We start from the raw sequence: 21361 nt of genomic DNA, 5'->3' as shown, positions 1-21361 counted from the left end.
TTTCACGCCACTCAGGATAGGAAAGGGGTCTGATAAGGTACCACTATGCTGAATTGTGCCTTTCATATTGTCATGGAATGAAGTGATGATACTTAGTAGCTTTGGTGAACATCTGATCTTTTCTAGTAGTCTGGAGAGACCACGTCTGCTGACGAGGTCAAAGGCTTTGGTGAGATCTATGAAAGCAACATAGAGGGGCATCTGTTGTTCGCGGCATTTCTCCTGTAGCTGGCGAAGGGAGAACAGTTTGTCAATAGTGGATCTCTCTGCTTGAAAGCCACACTGTGCCTCAGGGTAGACACACACAGCCAGCTTCTGGAGTCTGTTTAAAACGACACGAGCGAAGACTTTCCCCACTATGCTGAGCTGGGAGGGATCAGTCTTCACCAAAGAGGATACAAGTAACATCCTAGAAATAGCTGTAAATCAGGAAATGGAAGGGAGTGATGTCATGGACACAAAGATAGGTAGGAAAGTATGTTGTGAGGAGGACATAAATAGGTTGAGTGAGTGGGTAAAAACCTGGCAGATGGAGTATAATGTGGAAAAATGTGAAGTTGTTCACTTTGGCAGGAAGAGTAAAACAGCAGAGTATTTTTTTAAACAGGGTACAACTGCAGAATTCCGAGGTGCAGCAGGATCTAGGTGTTCTTTTGCATGATACAAACGGTTAGTTTGCAGGTACAGCAAGTAATAAAGACGGCTATTGGAATGCTATCCTTTATTACAAGAGGAATTGAAAATAAAAGTAAGAATGTTATGCTTCAGTTATACAGGGCATTGGTGAGCCCACTTCCCAAATACTGTGTGTAGTTTTGGTCTCCTTATTTAAAGGTGGATGTTCTGTTTCCAGATGTGGATGTTTCCAGAAGGCATTTGATAAGGTGCCACATCAAAGGTTATTGCGGAAAATAAAAGCTCATGGTGTAGGGGGTAACATTTTGGCATGGTTAGAAGATTGGTTAGCTAATAGGGAACCGAGAGTAGGCTTAAATGGGTCATTTTCTGGTTGGCAAGATGTAACAAGTGGTATACCACAGGGATCAGTGCTGGGGCCTCAACATTTTACAATTTATAGAAATGACTTGGATGAAGGGACTGAAGGTATGGTTGCTAAATTTGCTGATGACACAAAGACAGGTAGGAAAGTAAGTTGTGAAGAGGACATAAGGAGGCTGCAAAGGGATATAGATAGGTTAAGTGAGTGGGCAAAGATCTGGCAAATGGAGTATAATGTGGGAAAATGTGAAATTGTCCATTTTGGCAGGAAGAATAAAAAAGAAGCATATTATCTAAATGGTGAGAGATTGAAGAGCTCTGAGATGCAGAGGGATCTGGGAGTCCTAGTGCATGAATCACAAAAGATTAGTATGCAGGTACAGCAAGTAATTAGGAAATCTAATAAATGTTATCATTTATTGCGAAAGGAATTGAATACAAAAGTAGGGAGGTCATACTTCAGCTATATAGGGCATCGGTGAGACCACATCTGGAGTACTGTGTACAGTATTGGTCTCCTTATTTAAGGAAGGATGTAAATGCGTTGGAAGAAGTTCAGAGAAGTTTTACTAGACTAATACCTGGAATGGGCGGGCTGTCTTATGAGGGAAATGTTGGACAGGCTTGTATCCGCTGGAGTTTAGAAGAGTAAGAGATGACCTGATTGAAAGATATAACATATAAGATCCTGAGGGGTCTTGACAAGGTGGATGTGGAAAGGATGTTTTGTCTTGTGGGAGAATCTAGAACTAGGGATCACTGTTTAAAAATAAGGAGTCTCCCATTTAAGTCAGTGATGAGAAATTTTTTCTCTCAGAGGGTCATGAGTCTTTGGAATTCTCTTCCTCAAAGGCGGTGAAAGCAGAGTCTTTGAATATTTTTAAGGCAGAGGTAGATAAATTCTTGATAAGGGGTGAAAGGTTATTGAGGGTAGGTGGGAATGTTGAGTTGAGGTTCAATCAGATCAGCCATGATCTAATTGAAAGGTGGCGCAGACTCGAAGGGCCGAATGGCATACTCCTGCTCCTAATTCATATGTTCGTATGTAGATCACAAATAACGGCAGGAAATACTGGAGGTCAGCAGGTCAGGTAGCAAGAGTGGAGAGAGCAAACAACTCAATGTCTGAGCAGTGGAGCCTTTGTCAGAACACCATCAGATTTTACTGTTTGTTCTTATTGTTTAATTCACTGCCACTTCTCCAGGAATGTCCACCTTGAGGAAGTTCTCCTCCTCTCTTTGATGTGACCTCCCTTTGTCTCTGTTACCCTGCTCACCTTCCATTGCTACCACTGCCCCTTCTTGTGTTTGATTGCATATGTGCCAATCAATCTCACATCCTGCAGATTCAAAAGTAACTTTCAAAAGGGAATTAGATAAATACTTGTGAAGGAATATTTGCAGAACAATAGGGAAATAGCAGGGGTTGCAGGACAAATTGCATAGTTCTTTCAAAGAGCCTGCACAGGCATGATGAGCCGAATGGCCTTCTGTGCTGTAACATTCTATGATTCTGTAAATGGAACAGGGGAGGCCTGGGGAACCATTAATTAATTGGACACCTGAGCAGTGAGTGAGAATTCCAATTTCATATCAGATTAGGGTCTGTTTTGTGCTGTGGATCTGTGCTCCAAACCACTGTTGACTTTATTATCACTCTTCCCTCCCTGTGGAGCAGCGAGGTCTTTGTAATCTGTGTGTGCAGTGGGTGGAGGGGGGAGTAGGAGCGGGTTAGGAGAGGGGTCTTCTCTTCCCATTGTTGGGGGAAACATGATGTAAAGCTTATGTGTGTAATAGACGAGATGTTATTAATGTTCCAGTTGACAGAGGCACTGTACAGTGTTACACTGAGTCACACAGATCAGGAAGATCCCAGGTTCCACCTCGAAATATTCAGATCAGGCAGTGGGAGTGGTGTCCAAGTTGTGTCAGTGGCCTCAGCTAAGGAAGGGGGAAATTATTGAGGATTCTCCTGATCACTATCCTGTGACTCCTGTTGGAAAGCAGCATGTGTGTTGCCATTGGGGTATCAGCCTTGGTTCAGTGGGTAACAGTTTCTCGCCTATGGAGTTAGAAGTTGTGAGTTCAAGTCACATTCCAGATACAGCAAAGGCCCCAACAATATCCCAGCTGCAGTGCTGAAGACTTGTGCTCCAGAACTATCTGTACCGCTAGCCAAGCTGTTCCAGTACAGCTACAACAGTGCCATCTACCCGACATTGTGGAAAATTGTCCAGGTATGTCCTGTCCACAAAAAGCAGGACAAATGCAATCCGGCTAATTGCAGCCCCTTCAGTCTAGTCTCAATCGTCAGAAAAGTGATGGAAGGTGTTGTAGTGTTTTGAAATTGCAATTGCATTGTACATTGTGTGCTCTAGAGGCTGCTGTAGAACACACATGCTAGCAAAGGGAAAGTGAAATGAAAACAATAAAGAAGAAACGTTTATGTTCAACAGCCTTACTACTTCTGACTTAATCACTACCTAATTTCTTATACCAAATGCGGCTAAACCTCACTCCATTCCCAAGGACACCACAGTGCGATCAAATGGCACTTAATCAGCAAAACATGCTGTCGCTGGGCCAAATTCCTGGAACTCCCTCCCTAACAGCACTGTGGGTGTACCTACACCAGATGTACCGCAGCGGTTCAAGATGATGGCTCACCACCACCTTCTCAAAGGCAATTAGAGAGGGGCAATAATTGCTGGCCTTGCCAGGAATGTCCCCCTCACATGAATGAATAAAATAAAATTGTCAGTTTTACTGGGCTATGGTTTATACGGCTGTTGCTGGAATCGGGAGGGGAAACCAATTGAGCCCCCTTTTACACAGATTTGACTGACAGCAGCCGCAAAGGAAAATGTGCTGACCCACAGGGGAAAAAGTGGTGAAATGGTGCACAGGGTCGAGAAAAAGGAGCTGTGACATAACTGGGTGGGGGAGAAGAGAGAAAAAGAATGGTTTGAGTGTCTGCATGAGAGTGTGGCCTGACGCCACAGAGGGCTTGAAAGAGCTCGCGGTTTGTGTTATGTGCACAGCTTGACATCACAGAGGGTTTTAAAAAGCTCACGGTTTGTGTTTGGAGTGAGTAGCAGCTCCGGGTCGCGGGTGAGGCAATGGTCCCCCCTGACCTCCCTGCCTCTGTGGGACTAGAACCTGGCTCACTAATCCTGTCCAGCCTGGATCAGCCTGTTCTGGCCCCGTCTATACCTCCAGGGCCCTCAGACAACTGCAGCTTCTCTCTCCAACATGTCCCTGGGAACATTTTTAAACAGCCTCTTCCTCCCCTCCTCCACCACCCCAACTCCCGCGTGCAGATTGAATGTGAGGGAACTGGAGTTAAAATCTCACCCAAACCCAGACAGATAGAGACAGGAGGAGGCCATTCAGCCCCTTAAGCCCCACATCCCTTAAAACTTTGGTAAACAGAAATCTATCAATTTCAGATTTAAAATTAACAATTGACCCAACATTAACTGCTGCTTGTGGAAGAGAATTCCAAACTTCTAACATCTTTTGTGTGTAGAATATGGGCAGTGAGTTCCAGGCTCTGCTGCTGATGTTTACAGCTCCTCTCGACCCATCTTTTATTTCTTCACTCGTCCCATTCCCACCCTCCTTTGCCTCACACCATCATCTGTTTTATCATTGAATTACTCCTGCTCTCCATCCGATCACAGACCTTCCCTTTTTTTTTTACACTCCATCTTTTTTTCCCCTGGCTCGGTACTTGTTTGCAAACTGTCACATTTCTAATTTCTTCCAGTTCCGATGAAAGGTCACAGACCCGAAACGTTAACTCTGTTTCTCTCTCCACAGATGCTTCCTGATCTGCTGAGTATTTCCAGCTATTTTCTGAAGCTTGGATAGAAAGTGAGTTGACAGACAGGAAATGAATGGATGTTGCTCTAATTGTTAATGTCTGGAAGTGGAGCCCCCTAGAGGTCAATGATGGATCCAATTTTATTCTTGATATAACTCGATGGCTCAGACTTGGGCAGAGGGACCACATCAGGTTTTAATAAAGAGCTTGGAGTTCAACTTTGGAATGGGATACCACAACTTGTCAAGTATGTAAGAACTGATTTTCCTCCTCTGCCTCCTGGGTAGAAACCAGATAGTGCACACCTGAAGTGTGTTCCACCTGACCCGAACTACCTCTATATCCAGGTCTCAACTGCTGCTTCAGGAACATAGGAACAGAAGGAAGCCATTCAGTCCCTCAAACCTGATCCACCATTCAATCAGATCATGGCTGATCTGTATTCGAACTCCAGTTTCCGCCTTGGTTCCATAATCCTTCATACCCTTGGCTAGCGAAACTCAATCGATCTCAGATTTAAAACTATTAATTGAGCGTGCTTCCACTGTTTTCTGTGTGAAAGAATTCCACATTTCTACCGCCCTTTGTGTGAAGAAGTGTTTCCTAACTTCTCTCCTGAATTGCCTGGCTTTGATTTTAATGTTATGTCTCCTTGTCCTAGACTCCTTCACCAGCGGAAAATGTTTGTCTCCACCTACCTTATCAATTCCTTTCAAAATCCTAAAAAACCTCAATCAAATCACCCCTTAGTCTTCTATATTCTGTATAATACAAGCCTATTTTGTGTAATCTTTCCTCGTAAATTAACCTTCGAAGCCTTGGTAACATCCTGGTGAATCTGCACTGCATTCCTTCCAAGGCCAATATAACCTTTTTTAATGTGTGGTGCCCAGAGTTGTACACAGTCCAGGCCTGAGAGGGAGATATGCAGCAGCAATTGAGACCTGTACCCGGAAACAGAGTGAGTTTGACTCAGATAGCAGTTGCTGGAAATATTGTTTAATATATCAGCAACACTATCAAGAATGCACTTATTGTCCATTCCTAGTTACCCTGAGAAGGGATGGTGGGGATTCCCGTCCAATCACTGCAGTCTTGGTGGGGATGATACTGCCACAGGATATCAGGTGGGGGGATTCCAGAGTTTTGACCCAGCACTGATGAAGAAACAGCAGTATACTTGCCAGTCAGGATGATGATGGGATTGATGGTGTTCCTGCCACATTGCTGCTCTTGTCCTTCCTTGTGGCAAAGTTTGCAGCACTGAGAGGTGTCACTAATTGAAGCTTGCCGGGACACTGCAGTTCGTCCTGTAAACAGGAAATATTCCAGCCACAATTCATTGGTGATGAAGCGGGTGAATATTCTGTTCACTGGCACCGGCACCTGTCAAGCTGACTGCTTGGTCCTGGTCAGTGCTGAGATTCTGGAGTGTTAATTCAATAAACCCATCCAGGTGAGGAGATTCATTCAGAATCTTGACTGCAGCCTAATGGATGGTGGAAAAATGTTTGGAGGTGGGGGGTGGGATCAGAAAGTAAGCCGCTGATCAGAGTGCCTAGTAGCTATGTTGTTGGTATGACTGGTCCGTTGAAGCTTCTGTTCAATGGTCATCCTCAGGTTGATGTAGTTTTTGCTTTCCTGTCATTGCCAAAAGGAGCAAAGGAGATTGAGTGAAGATTTGATAGAGGTGTGCAAGATTATGACAGGTTAAGCTAAGGTAGACAAAGAAAAGCTGTTCCCATAAGCTGATCGTACAAGGACTAGGGAACACAAATATAATGTTTTGGGCAAGAGATGCTAGGGGAATATGAGGAAGAACTTTTTTACACAATGAGTGGTAATGATCCAGAACTCACTGCCTACAAGGGTGGTGGAAGCGGAGACAGTGAATGATTGCTAAAGGAAATTGAATGGGAACTTGAGGGTGATAAACCTGCAGGGCTACGGGGATATGGTGGGGGGAATGGGACTGACTGGATTGCTCTATAGAGAGCCAGCATGAACTCAATGGGCCGACTGGCCTCCTTAAGTGCTGTAATGACTCTGTGACTCTTTTTAAAGTTTTGGTGCATCATTCTAAATATCAGCACATTTTTGCAGTGCCAATTGTCATTCAGGTATTCGGGTATCTCCCAACTTAAAACAAAGAACAGTACAGCACAGGAACAGGCCATTCGGCCCTCCAAGCCTGCGCTGATCTTGATGCCTGCCTAAAATAAAACCTTCTGCGCTTCCGGGGACCGTATCCCTCTATTCCCATCCTATTCATGTATTTGTCAAGATGCCTCTTAAATGTCGCACATCCCCTCTAAACTTTGCCCCTCGCACCTTAAACCTATGTCCCCTAGTAACTGACTCCTCCACCCTGGGAAAAAGCTTCTGACTATCCACTCTGTCCATGCCTCTCATAACTTTGTAAACCTCTACCATGTCGCCCCTCCACCTCCGTCGTTCCAATGAAAACAATCCGGGTTTATCCAACCTCTCCTCATAGCTAATGCCCTCCAGACCAGGCAACATCCTGGTAAACCTCTTCTGTACCCTCTCCAAAGCCTCCATATCCTTCTGGTAGTGTGGCGACCAGAATTGCACGCAATATTCTAAGTGTGGCCTAACTAAAGTTCTGTACTAAACTTGTCACGACAAAATCCAACAGAGCAGCAAGGAGATTCCAGGAGACACTCTTTCATAACGTCATGGCCTCAAAAGTCAAAATCAGTACTTTTAAACATTGTTCTTTAATTACCAACAAAATTAGGTCCTGATCTCACAGGCTAATTTCTTCAGGAGAGTTTGAAATGTTCTACTTGTTCCTTCCACTAAGTTTGACACATGTGGATGGGATGGGATGTTGAATTTCTCTTCTGTCTCTCAGTGCACATTTCTTTCATGCCCAGGGCAGCATTTATTTGCATCACAAGTGGGCTGGTCTAGGTTTCTGATTGGTCCCCCTAGGGGACAAGATACACCCAACGGTTTGTCTGGAATGTATAATTTGATCTTGTCAGTTGCAGAGTCATTTAAGGTCTCGGCATTGAGTAATGTAATCCCTTTCTACTTTAAACCAAGCCACATCTATAATAAAAGAGCAGATTGAGGAGAAAAGGGGAATGTTCAATATTCAGATGGAGCCCAAGGTGGTTACAGATACTGATGAGACAGAACTGGTGAGGCAACTTGAGTGACTGGATCAGGAAACTGCTGAGTTCGAAGGGGATGACAATACAGATGAAATGGAAGCAAAAACTGAGGATTAATTAGCTGCTCAGCATGGAAGTTGACGAGGGAAACAGAAAACTCCATTCATAATACAGATTCCAAAGCTATCAATGGCAGGTAACTCACCTCCTGACTCTCCAACGCCTGTCCACCATCTCAAAGCACAAGTCAGGAGTGTGATGGAATACCCTCCACTTGCCTGGATGGGTGCAGCTCCAACAACACTCAAGAAGCTAGACGCCACCCAGGACAAAGCAGCCCGCTTGATTGGCCCCCCATCCACAACATTCACTTCCCTCCACCACCTGCACACTGGCAGCAGTGTGTACCATCTAGAAGATGCACTGCAGCAACGCACCAAGGCTCCTTAGACAGCACCTTTCAAACCCGCGGCCACTACCACCCAGAAGGACAAGGGGCAGCAAATACATGGGAATGCCACCACCTGCAAGTTCCCCTCCAAGCCACACATCATCCTCATTTGGAACTATATCGCCGTTCCTTCATTGTCGCTGGGTCAAAATCCTGGAACTCCCTTCCTAACAGCACTGTGGGTGTACCTACCCCACATGGCCTGCAGCTGTTCAAGAAGGCAGCTCACCACCACCTTCTCAAGATAAATTAGGGATGGACAATAAATGCTGGCCTAGCCAGCAACACACACATCCCATGAATGAATATTAAAAAAATCAATATTGACGAATCCAAAAGACTCCGTACAAGATTATTTAATTTTTCATTTACATTGCTTGTAATCGAGAATTGTTTTGTACCTTTTTTTTCACAGTTCCAATAGAAAATGTTCCAGCTTGACGCAATTTATTCGCAAGATGCAACCGCCCCAGTGTAAAAATGGTACATTGGGGAACAAGGTGAGTGCATGGTACCTTTAAAGCAGGAATTATCTAAATTGAAGCATTTGAAAATCACTAATTGTATAATCACACTAGAATTTTACAATAATGCGGTTCGATAGGAAGGAGGATAAATCTTTTTTGACCGAGATGGTATTCAGAACATATAACAAAAAACAATAAACATTGGTAAAATGTAAAAAATAATCAGACATGCCTTAACGTTCACAGTGTTAATACGACTGCTTTCAGTGAACAGTCTGGCACACACTTCTGGGTTAGGATCACTCACAGTGCTAACACTACTGCTTTCAGAGAACAGACAGGCTCACACTCCCGGGATCACTCACAGTGTTAACACAACTGCTTTCAGAGAACAGACAGGCTCACACTCCCAGGATCACTCACAGTGTTAACACGAAAATAAAAGCAAAATACTGCGGCTGCTGGAATTCTGAAACAAAAACAAGAAATGCTGGAATCACTCAGCAGGTCTGGCAGCATCTGTGGAAAGAGAAGCAGAGTTAACGTTTCGGGTCAGCGACCCTTCTTCGGAACGGACAAATCTTAGAAAAGTCATAGATTAGAAACAAGTGAGGTGGGGGTTGGGCAAGAGATAACAAAGGAGAAGGTGCAGATTGGACCAGGCCACAGTGTTAACACTACTGCTTTCAGAGAACAGACAGACTCACACTCCTGGATTAGGATCACTCACAGTGTTAACACTACTGCTTTCAGAGAACAGACAGGCTCACATTCCCGGGGTCACTCACAGTGTGAACACTACTGCTTTCAGAGAACAGACAGGCTCACACTCCCGGGATCACTCACAGTGTTAACACTACTGCGTACAGAGAACAGACAGGCTCACACTCCCGGGATCACTCATAGAGTTAACACTACTGCTTTCAGAGAACAGACAGACTCACACTCCCAGGATTACTCACAGTGTTAACACTACTGCTTTCAGAGAACAGACAGACTCACACTCCTGGATTAGGATCACTCACAGTGTTAACACTACTGCTTTCAGAGAACAGACAGGCTCACACTCCCAGGATTACTCACAGTGTTAACACTACTGCTTTCAGAGAACAAACAGGCTCACATTCCCGGGATCACTCACAGTGTTAACACTACTGCTTTCAGAGAACAGACAGACTCACACTCCCAGGATTACTCACAGTGTTAACACTACTGCTTTCAGAGAACTGACAGGCTCACACTCCCGGGATCACTCACAGTGTTAACACTACTGCTTTCAGAGAAGAGACAGGCTCACACTGCCGGGATCACTCACAGTGTTAACACTACAGCTTTCAGAGAACAGACAGGCTCACACTCCTGGATTAGGATCACTCACAGTGTTAACACTACAGCTTTCAGAGAACAGACAGGCTCACACTCCTGGATTAGGATCACTCACAGTGTTAACACTACTGCTTTCAGAGAACAGACAGACTCACACTCCCGGGATCACTCACAGTGTTAACACTACTGCTTTCAGAGAACAGACAGGCTCACACTCCCGGGATCACTCACAGTGTTAATACTACTGCTTTCAGAAAACAGACATGCTCACACTCCCGGGATCACTCACAGTGTTAACACTACTGCTATCAGAGAACAGACAGGCTCACACTCCCGGGATCACTCACAGTGTTAACACTACTGCTTTCAGAGAACAGACAGGCTCACACTCCCAGGATTTTTCACAGTGTTAACACTACAGCTTTCAGAGAACAGACAGACTCACACTCCTGGATTAGGATCACTCACAGTGTTAACACTACTGCTTTCAGAGAACAGACAGGCTCACACTCCCAGGATCACTCACAGTGTTAACACTACTGCTTTCAGAGAACAGACAGGCTCACACTCTCAGGATCACTCACAATGTTAACACTACTGCTTTCAGAGAACAGACAGGCTCACACTCCCGGGATCACTCACAGTGTTAACACTACTGCTTTCAGAGAACAGACAGGCTCACACTCTTGGATTAGGATCACTCACAGTGTTAACACTACTGCTTTCAGAGAACAGACAGGCTCACACTCCTGGATTAGGATCACTCACAGTGTTAACACTACTGCTTTCAGAGAACAGACAGGCTCACACTCCCGGGATCACTCACAGTGTTAACACTGCTGCTTTCAGAGAACAGACAGGCTCACATTCCCGGGATCACTCACAGTGTTAACACTACTGCTTTCAGAGAACAGACAGGCTCACACTCCCAGGATTTTTCACAGTGTTAACACTACTGCTTTCAGAGAACAGACAGGCTCACACTCCCGGGATCACTCACAGTGTTAACACTACTGCTTTCAGAGAACAGACAGGCTCACACTCCCAGGATCACTCACAGTGTTAACATTACTGCTTTCAGAGAACAGACGGGCTCACACTCCCGGGATCACTCACAGTGTTAACACTACTGCTTTCAGAGAACAGACAGGCTCACACTCCCGGGATCACTCACAGTGTTAACACTACTGCTTTCAGTGAACAGACAGGCTCACACTCCCTGGATCACTCACAGTGTTAACACTGCTGCTTTCAGAGAACAGACAGGCTCACATTCCCGGGATCACTCACAGTGTTAACACTACTGCTTTCAGAGAACAGACAGGCTCACACTCCCAGGATTTTTCACAGTGTTAACACTACTGCTTTCAGAGAACAGACAGGCTCACACTCCCGGGATCACTCACAGTGTTAACACTACTGCTTTCAGAGAACAGACAGGCTCACACTCCCAGGATCACTCACAGTGTTAACATTACTGCTTTCAGAGAACAGACAGGCTCACACTCCCGGGATCACTCACAGTGTTAACACTACTGCTTTCAGAGAACAGACAGGCTCACACTCCCGGGATCACTCACAGTGTTAACACTACTGCTTTCAGTGAACAGACAGGCTCACACTCCCTGGATCACTCACAGTGTTAACACTACTGCTTTCAGAGAACAGACAGGCTCACACTCCCAGGATTACTCACAGTGTTAACACTACTGCTTTCAGAGAACAGACAGGCTCACAGTCCCAGGATTACTCACAGTGTTAACACTACTGCTTTCAGAGAACAGACAGACTCACACTCCCAGGATTACTCACAGTGTTAACACTACTGCTTTCAGAGAACAGACAGACTCACATTCCCGGGATCACTCACAGTGTTAACACTACTGCTTTCAGAGAACAGACAGGCTCACAGTCCCAGGATTACTCACAGTGTTAACACTACTGCTTTCAGAGAACAGACAGGCTCACACTCCCAGGATTACTCACAGTGTTAACACAACTGCTTTCAGAGAACAGACAGGCTCACACTCCTGGATTAGGATCACTCACAGTGTTAACACTACTGCTTTCAGAGAACAGACAGGCTCACACTCCCAGGATTACTCACAGTGTTAACACTACTGCTTTCAGAGAACAGACAGGCTCACACTCCTGGATTAGGATCACTCACAGTGTTAACACTACTGCTTTCAGAGAACAGACATGCTCACACTCACGGGATCACTCACAGTGTTAACACTACTGCTTTCAGAGAACAGACAGGCTCACACTCCCGGGATCACTCACAGTGTTAACACTACTGCTTTCAGAGAACAGACAGGCTCACACTCCCGGGATCACTCACAGTGTTAACACTACTGCTTTCAGAGAACAGACAGGCTCACACTCCCGGGATCACTCACAGTGTTAACACTACTGCTTTCAGAGAACAGACAGGCTCACACTCCCAGGATTTTTCACAGTGTTAACACTACAGCTTTCAGAGAACAGACAGGCTCACACTCCTGGATTAGGATCACTCACAGTGTTAACATTACTGCTTTCAGAGAACAGACAGGCTCACACTCCCGGGATCACTCACAGTGTTAACACTACTGCTTTCAGAGAACAGACAGGCTCACATTCCCGGGATCACTCACAGTGTTAACACTACTGCTTTCAGAGAACAGACAGGCTCACAGTCCCAGGATTTTTCACAGTGTTAACACAACTGCTTTCAGAGAACAGACAGGCTCACACTCTTGGATTAGGATCACTCACAGTGTTAACACTACTGCTTTCAGAGAACAGACAGGCTCACACTTCCGGGATCACTCACAGTGTTAACACTACTGCTTTCAGAGAACAGACAGGCTCACACTCCCGGGATCACTCACAGTGTTAACAGTACTGCTTTCAGAGAACAGACAGGCTCACACTCCCGGGATCACTCACAGTGTTAACACTACAGCTTTCAGAGAACAGACAGACTCACACTCCTGGATTAGGATCACTCACAGTGTTAACACTACTGCTTTCAGAGGACAGACAGGCTCACACTCCCGGGATCACTCACAGTGTTAACACTACTGCTTTCAGAGAACAGACAGGCTCACACTCCCTGGATCACTCACAGTGTTAACACTACTGCTTTCAGAGAACAGACAGGCTCACACTCCCGGGATCACTCACAGTGTTAACACTACTGCTTTCAGAGAACAGACAGGATCACATTCCCGGGATCACTCACAGTGTTAACACTACTGCTTTCAGAGAACAGACAGACACACACTCCTGGATTAGGATCACTCACAGCGTTAACACTACTGCTTTCAGAGAACAGACAGGCTCACACTCCCAGGATCACTCACAGTGTTAACACTACTGCTTTCAGAGAACAGACAGGCTCACACTCTTGGATTAGGATCACTCACAGTGTTAACATTACTGCTTTCAGAGAACAGACAGACTCACACTCCCAGGATTACACACAGTGTTAACACTACTGCTTTCAGAGAACAGACAGGCTCACACTCCCGGGATCACTCACAGTGTTAACATTACTGCTTTCAGAGAACAGACAGGCTCACACTCCCAGGATCACTCACAGTGTTAACACTACTGCTTTCAGAGAACAGACAGGCTCACACTCCCAGGATTACTCACAGTGTTAACACTACTGCTTTCAGAGAACAGACAGACTCACACTCCCAGGATTACTCACAGTGTTAACACTACTGCTTTCAGAGAACAGACAGACTCACATTCCCGGGATCACTCACAGTGTTAACACTCCTGCTTTCAGAGAACAGACAGGCTCACACTCCCGGGATCACTCACAGTGTTAACAATCCTGCTTTCAGAGAACAGACAGGCTCACACTCCCGGGATCACTCACAGTGTTAACACTACTGCTTTCAGAGAACAGACAGGCTCAAACTCCCAGGATTACTCACAGTGTTAACACAACTGCTTTCAGAGAACAGACAGGCTCACACTCCTGGATTAGGATCACTCACAGTGTTAACACTACTGCTTTCAGAGAACAGACAGGCTTACACTCCCAGGATCACTCACAGTGTTAACACTACTGCTTTCAGTGAACAGACAGGCTCACACTCCCTGGATCACTCACAGTGTTAACACTACTGCTTTCAGAGAACAGACAGGCTCACACTCCCGGGATCACTCACAGTGTTAACACTACTGCTTTCAGAGAACAGACAGGCTCACATTCCCGGGATCACACACAGTGTTAACACTACTGCTTTCAGAGAACAGACAGGCTCACACTCCCAGGATCACTCACAGTGTTAACACTACTGCTTTCAGAGAACAGACAGGCTCACACTTTTGGATTAGGATCACTCACAGTGTTAGCACTACTGCTTTCAGAGAACAGACAGACTCACACTCCCAGGATTACACACAGTGTTAACACTACTGCTTTCAGAGAACAGACAGGCTCACACTTCCTGGATCACTCACAGTGTTAACACTACTGCTTTCAGAGAACAGACAGGCTCACACTCCCGGGATCACTCACAGTGTTAACACTACTGCTTTCAGAGAACAGACAGGCTCACATTCCCGGGATCACTCACAGTGTTAACACTACTGCTTTCAGAGAACAGACAGGCTCACAGTCACAGGATTTTTCACAGTGTTAACACAACTGCTTTCAGAGAACAGACAGGCTCACACTTCCGGGATCACTCACAGTGTTAACACTACTGCTTTCAGAGAACAGACAGGCTCACACTCCCGGGATCACTCACAGTGTTAACACTACTGCTTTCAGAGAACAGACAGGCTCACACTCCCAGGATCACTCACAGTGTTAACACTACTGCTTTCAGAGAACAGACAGGCTCACACTCTTGGATTAGGATCACTCACAGTGTTAGCACTACTGCTTTCAGAGAACAGACAGACTCACACTCCCAGGATTACACACAGTGTTAACACTACTGCTTTCAGAGAACAGACAGGCTCACACTCCCTGGATCACTCACAGTGTTAACACTACTGCTTTCAGAGAACAGACAGGCTCACACTCCCAGGATCACTCACAGTGTTAACACTACTGCTTTCAGAGAACAGACAGACTCACACTCCCGGGATCACTCACAGTGTTAACACTACTGCTTTCAGAGAACAGACAGGCTCACACTCCCAGGATTACTCACAGTGTTAACACTACTGCTTTCAGAGAACAGACAGACTCACACTCCCAGGATTACTCACAGTGTTAACACTACTGCTTTCAGAGAACAGACAGACTCACATTCCCGGGATCACTCACAGTGTTAACACTCCTGCTTTCAGAGAACAGACAGGCTCACACTCCCGGGATCACCCACCGTGTTAACAATCCTGCTTTCAGAGAACAGACAGGCTCACACTCCCGGGATCACTCACAGTGTTAACACTACTGCTTTCAGAGAACAGACAGGCTCACACTCCCAGGATTACTCACAGTGTTAACACAACTGCTTTCAGAGAACAGACAGGCTCACACTCCTGGATTAGGATCACTCACAGTGTTAACACTACTGCTTTCAGAGAACAGACAGGCTCACACTCCCAGGATCACTCACAGTGTCAACACTACTGCTTTCAGAGAACAGACAGGCTCACATTCCCGGGATCACTCACAGTGTTAACACTACTGCTTTCAGAGAACAGACAGGCTCACACTCCCAGGATCACTCACAGTGTTAACACTACTGCTTTCAGAGAACAGACAGGCTCACACTCTTGGATTAGGATCACTCACAGTGTTAGCACTACTGCTTTCAGAGAACAGACAGACTCACACTCCCAGGATTACACACAGTGTTAACACTACTGCTTTCAGAGAACAGACAGGCTCACACTCCCTGGATCACTCACAGTGTTAACACTACTGCTTTCAGAGAACAGACAGGCTCACACTCCCAGGATCACTCACAGTGTTAACACTACTGCTTTCAGAGAACAGACAGACTCACACTCCCAGTATCACTCACAGTGTTAACACTACTGCTTTCAGAGAACAGACAGGCTCACACTCCCAGGATTACTCACAGTGTTAACACTACTGCTTTCAGAGAACAGACAGACTCACACTCCCAGGATTACTCACAGTGTTAACACTACTGCTTTCAGAGAACAGACAGACTCACATTCCCGGGATCACTCACAGTGTTAACACTCCTGCTTTCAGAGAACAGACAGGCTCACACTCCCGGGATCACCCACAGTGTTAACAATCCTGCTTTCAGAGAACAGACAGGCTCACACACCCGGGATCACTCACAGTGTTAACACTACTGCTTTCAGAGAACAGACAGGCTCACACTCCCAGGATTACTCACAGTGTTAACACTACTGCTTTCAGAGAACAGACAGGCTCACACTCCCGTGATTACTCACAGTGTTAACACTACTGCTTTCAGAGAACAGACAGGCTCACACTCCCGGGATCACTCACAGTGTTAACACTACTGCTTTCAGAGAACAGACAGGCTCACACTCCCGTGATTACTCACAGTGTTAACACTACTGCTTTCAGAGAACAGACAGGCTCACACTCCCGTGATTACTCACAGTGTTAACACTACAGCTTTCAGAGAACAGACAGGCTCACACTCCTGGATTAGGATCACTCACAGTGCTAACACTACTGCTTTCAGAGAACAGACAGGCTCACACTCCCGGGATTACTCACAGTGTTAACACTACTGCTTTCAGAGGACAGACAGGGTCACACTCCTGGATTAGGATCACTCACAGTGTTAACACTATTGCTTTCAGGGAACAGACAGGCTCACACTCCTCGATTAGGATCACTGATAGTGTTAACACTACTGCTTTCAGAGAACAGACAGACTCACACTCCTGGATTAGGATCACTCACAGTGTTCACACTGCTGCTTTCAGAGAACAGACAGGCTCACACTCCTGGATTAGGATCACTCACAGTGTTAACACTATTGCTTTCAGGGAACCGACAGGCTCACACTCCTCGATTAGGATCACTGACAGTGTTAACACTACTGCTTTCAGAGAACAGACAGACTCACACTCCTGGATTAGGATCACTCACAGTGTTAACACTGCTGCTTTCAGAGAACAAACAGGCTCCTACTCCCGGGATCACTCACAGAGTTAACACTACTGCTTTCAGAGAACAGACAGACTCACACTCCCAGGATCACTCACAGTGTTAACACTACTGCTTTCAGAGAACAGACAGGCTCACACTGGAGAATGTGATCCTGGTGGAGGAGGGGAGGAGAGGGTGAATGTGTTGAAGGTGTAAAGGAGGGAGTGGAGAATGTGATCCTGGTGGAGGAGGGGAGGTGAGGGTGAATGTGTTGAAGGTGTGAAGGAGGGAGTGGAGAATGTGATCCTTGTGGAGGAGGGGAGGAGAGGGTGAATGTGTTGAAGGTGTGAAGGAGGGAGTGGAGAATGTGATCCAGGTGGAGGAGGGGAGGAGAGGGTGAATGTGTTGAAGGTGTGAAGGAGGGAGTGGAGAATTTGATCCAGGTGGAGGAGGGGAGGTGAGGGTGAATGTGTTGAAGGTGTGAAGGAGGGAGTGAAGAATGTGATCCAGGTGGAGGAGGGGAGGAGAGGGTGAATGTGATCCAGGTGGAGGAGGGGAGGAGAGGGTGAATGTGTTGAAGGTGTGAAGGAGGGAGTGAAGAATGTGATCCAGGTGGAGGAGGGGAGGAGAGGGTGAATGTGATCCAGGTTGAGGAGGGGAGGTGAGGGTGAATGTGTTTCTGCAGTACTTGAACTCGAATTTGTACTGCAGATTATTCTCACTTCATCCTCGTATAGGAAACCTCCAAAAGTGCTGCAGCAGTAACCAAAAGTAATGATGCAGTAACTATTCCATGATCCTTTAAATTGTGCTTGTTGACGGGCCGATTGCAGGGGATTCTTCATTCGATTTAACACTTTGGCCTGGATTCTGCGGGGGTGGTGGGGGGGGAGGGTGGAGGATTGGGAGTGGGGGTTCGAGTGGAGCCTTTATCAGCTGTAAAGTCGGGTGTTATCCAGCTTCCGCCGGCCCCGTAATCCAGACTGGAATTTACGGTCCCCTGTCCGTTAAATGGTCTTGGGCGGGACTTCCACCATTATTGAGGCAAGAAGTCCCGCCTAATGGTGCTGCCAGCCAATCGTCTGCTGGCAGCTCTTAGTCTCAGCAGTGCCACTGTGAACAGTAACCACTGCTGGGTCTGCAAACCAACTTCAGAATGAAGATGACAGTATGCACGGAAAAGAGGTGAGTTTTTGGGGCCTCACTGGGGACAATCGGTCGGGCTCCTGCGAATTAAGGGGGCCGTTTAGCGGGGACAGGGGGCATGTTGGCTGTTGGACGCAATTGGGCCTGGGTACAGCCCTCTGAGGTGCATAGGGTGCCCAATCAGGAGGGCCCGCCCAGGCCGACAGAAGGCAGCAGGCGGAGTCCTTTAAGTGGCCATTTTTTCCTGTGCTGTTTGCCATGATCTGTATAAAGATCCTGTCTTAATCGACTGTGATCACAGCTTCTGTCGATCCTGTATAACACAGTACTGGGAGAAAGCTGTCACCACCTCCTGTCCCAGCTGTAGAAAGGAATCTTCCTCCAGGACCCTGAGACCCAACCGCACCCTCTCCAACATCGTGGAGACATTTGTAAATAGTGGTAAAGGTGATGAAAGTCAGCAGGAATTCAGCGGCCACAAGGAGGAGATGAAATTATTTTGCAAAACTGACAATCAGACCATCTGTGTTGTTTCTCAGATTTCAAAAAATAATCAAAACCATGAGGTGCTGCCAATGGAAGAAGCTACTGAAGAGTTTAAGGTGAGCAGATACTGAGTAAAATAAAATACAGAAACAGATAATGGAATGTTGAACAAGGAGCATGAATAGATTTGGGTTTGAGCCTCTCTCAATATTTAAGGATCTTTTATTTAACAAAGTGACTCCTGACAACGCAGACCCCTTCGCCCCCGCCGACGTCATCAGAGTGCTCCCAGTTTTGCACATGCGCAGAACGGACGCTTGCTGCCGGTATGGTGCTGCGCTTACGCAGCCTACATCAGCACCCAGCTTGTCATGACTAATTCGCACATGTGCGCAAAAATGTCATTCGTCGCTCGTCTCTCCTGGCCTTGCCACTTCGTCTCACTCGGCTCCCTCCCGCTTCTGGTCCCCGCTTCCTCCCGCAATAGCAGCCTTTTTTCCCCGCACGGGGAAGCGTGGAAGAGAGAGAGTGACAACATAGAGAGAGGAGGGGAGGGAGACTGCGAGTGGGAGGGAGCAGGGGAGCGAGCAGCTGAGGGGAAAGAAGGGGCGAGGCTACGGATTCTGTTGTAATGCACACACTCCTGCACATGCAGCTATCCTGGAATTCAGGTCTAAACACAAAGCTCACTGAAGTGATGCTGGATCAAGTTGTTGATTTGGCTCTTATTACAACACAGAAGCAGCTCTCTGCCGGGATTCATGCTTAACACGAGCTCTCAGGATTTATCTGTTCAAACTTCCAAAATGTTAGAATTCTCTTTTTAAAATGCTCACTGGTTTAAAATTCGGGTTTGTGTCCTGAAATAATCATCAATAAAATTCATCAAACAACCTGTTGCGGGGAGCAGGAGTGGGGACCAGAAGTGGCTATTTTGGTTTCATTTATTTTCATTTTTGTGATATATTGAGCAGCGCCATCTTTATTACTGGAAGCTGCCTGAGACCTCGCAGACAGTGACGTTTCAGTCAACTCCATCTTTATTACTGGAAGCTGCCTGAGACATCGCAGACAGTGACGTTTCAGTCAACTCTGTCTTTATTACTGGAAACTACCTGAGACCTCGCAGACAGTGACGTTTCAGTCAACTCCATCTTTATTACTGGAAACTACCTGAGACCTCGCAGACAGTGACGTTTCAGTCAACTCCATCTTTATTACTGGAAACTACCTGAGACATCGCAGACAGTGACGTTTCAGTCAACTCCATCTTTATTACTGGAAGCTGCCTGAGACCTCGCAGACAGTGACGTTTCAGTCAACTCCATCTTTATTACTGGAAACTACCTGAGACCTCGCAGACAGTGACGTTTCAGTCAACTCTGTCTTTATTACTGGAAACTACCTGAGACCTCGCAGACAGTGACGTTTCAGTCAACTCCATCTTTATTACTGGAAACTACCTGAGACAGCGCAGACAGTGACGTTTCAGTCAACTCCATCTTTATTACTGCAAGCTGCCGGAGACATCGCAGACAGTGACGTTTCAGTCAACTCCATCTTTATTACTGGAAACTACCTGAGACCTCGCAGACAGTGACGTTTCAGTCAACTCCATCTTTATTACTGGAAGCTGCCTGAGACATCGCAGACAGTGACGTTTCAGTCAACTCCATCTTTATTACTGGAAACTAGCTGAGACATCGCAGACAGTGACGTTTCAGTCAACTCCATCTTTATTACTGGAAACTACCTGAGACATCGCAGACAGTGACGTTTCAGTCAACTCCATCTTTATTACTGGAAACTACCTGAGACATCGCAGACAGTGACGTTTCAGTCAACTCCATCTTTATTACTGGAAGCTGCCGGAGACATTGCAAACAGTGACGTTTCAGTCAACTCCATCTTTATTACTGGAAACTACCTGAGACATCGCAGACAGTGACGTTTCAGTCAACTCCATCTTTATTACTGGAAACTACCTGAGACCTCGCAGACAGTGACGTTTCAGTCAACTCCATCTTTATTACTGGAAACTACCTGAGACATCGCAAACAGTGACGTTTCAGTCAACTCCATCTTTATTACTGGAAACTACCTGAGACCTCGCAGACAGTGACGTTTCAGTCAACTCCATCTTTATTACTGGAAACTACCTGAGACCTCGCAGACAGTGACGTTTCAGTCAACTCCGTCTTTATTACTGGAAACTACCTGAGACCTCGCAGACAGTGACGTTTCAGTCAACTCCATCTTTATTACTGGAAACTACCTGAGACCTCGCAGACAGTGACGTTTCAGTCAACTCCATCTTTATTACTGGAAACTACCTGAGACCTCGCAGACAGTGACGTTTCAGTCAACTCCATCTTTATTACTGGAAGCTGCCTGAGACCTCGCAGACAGTGACGTTTCAGTCAACTCCATCTTTATTACTGGAAGCTG

The 21361-nt window shown here is 46.2% G+C and overlaps 1 pseudogene; it reads left to right on the top strand.

The window, feature by feature from the left end:
• The window catches only part of LOC137346118 (zinc-binding protein A33-like), a 114046-nt pseudogene that overhangs the window by 17610 nt on the left and 75075 nt on the right, over window positions 1-21361 (top strand).

The sequence above is a fragment of the Heterodontus francisci genome, chromosome 29 (assembly GCF_036365525.1).
Source record: "Heterodontus francisci isolate sHetFra1 chromosome 29, sHetFra1.hap1, whole genome shotgun sequence".
Classification (NCBI taxonomy): domain Eukaryota; kingdom Metazoa; phylum Chordata; class Chondrichthyes; order Heterodontiformes; family Heterodontidae; genus Heterodontus; species Heterodontus francisci.
The sequence above is the reverse complement of the archived record's forward strand: the minus strand, read 5'-3'. Positions and strand labels throughout refer to the sequence as shown.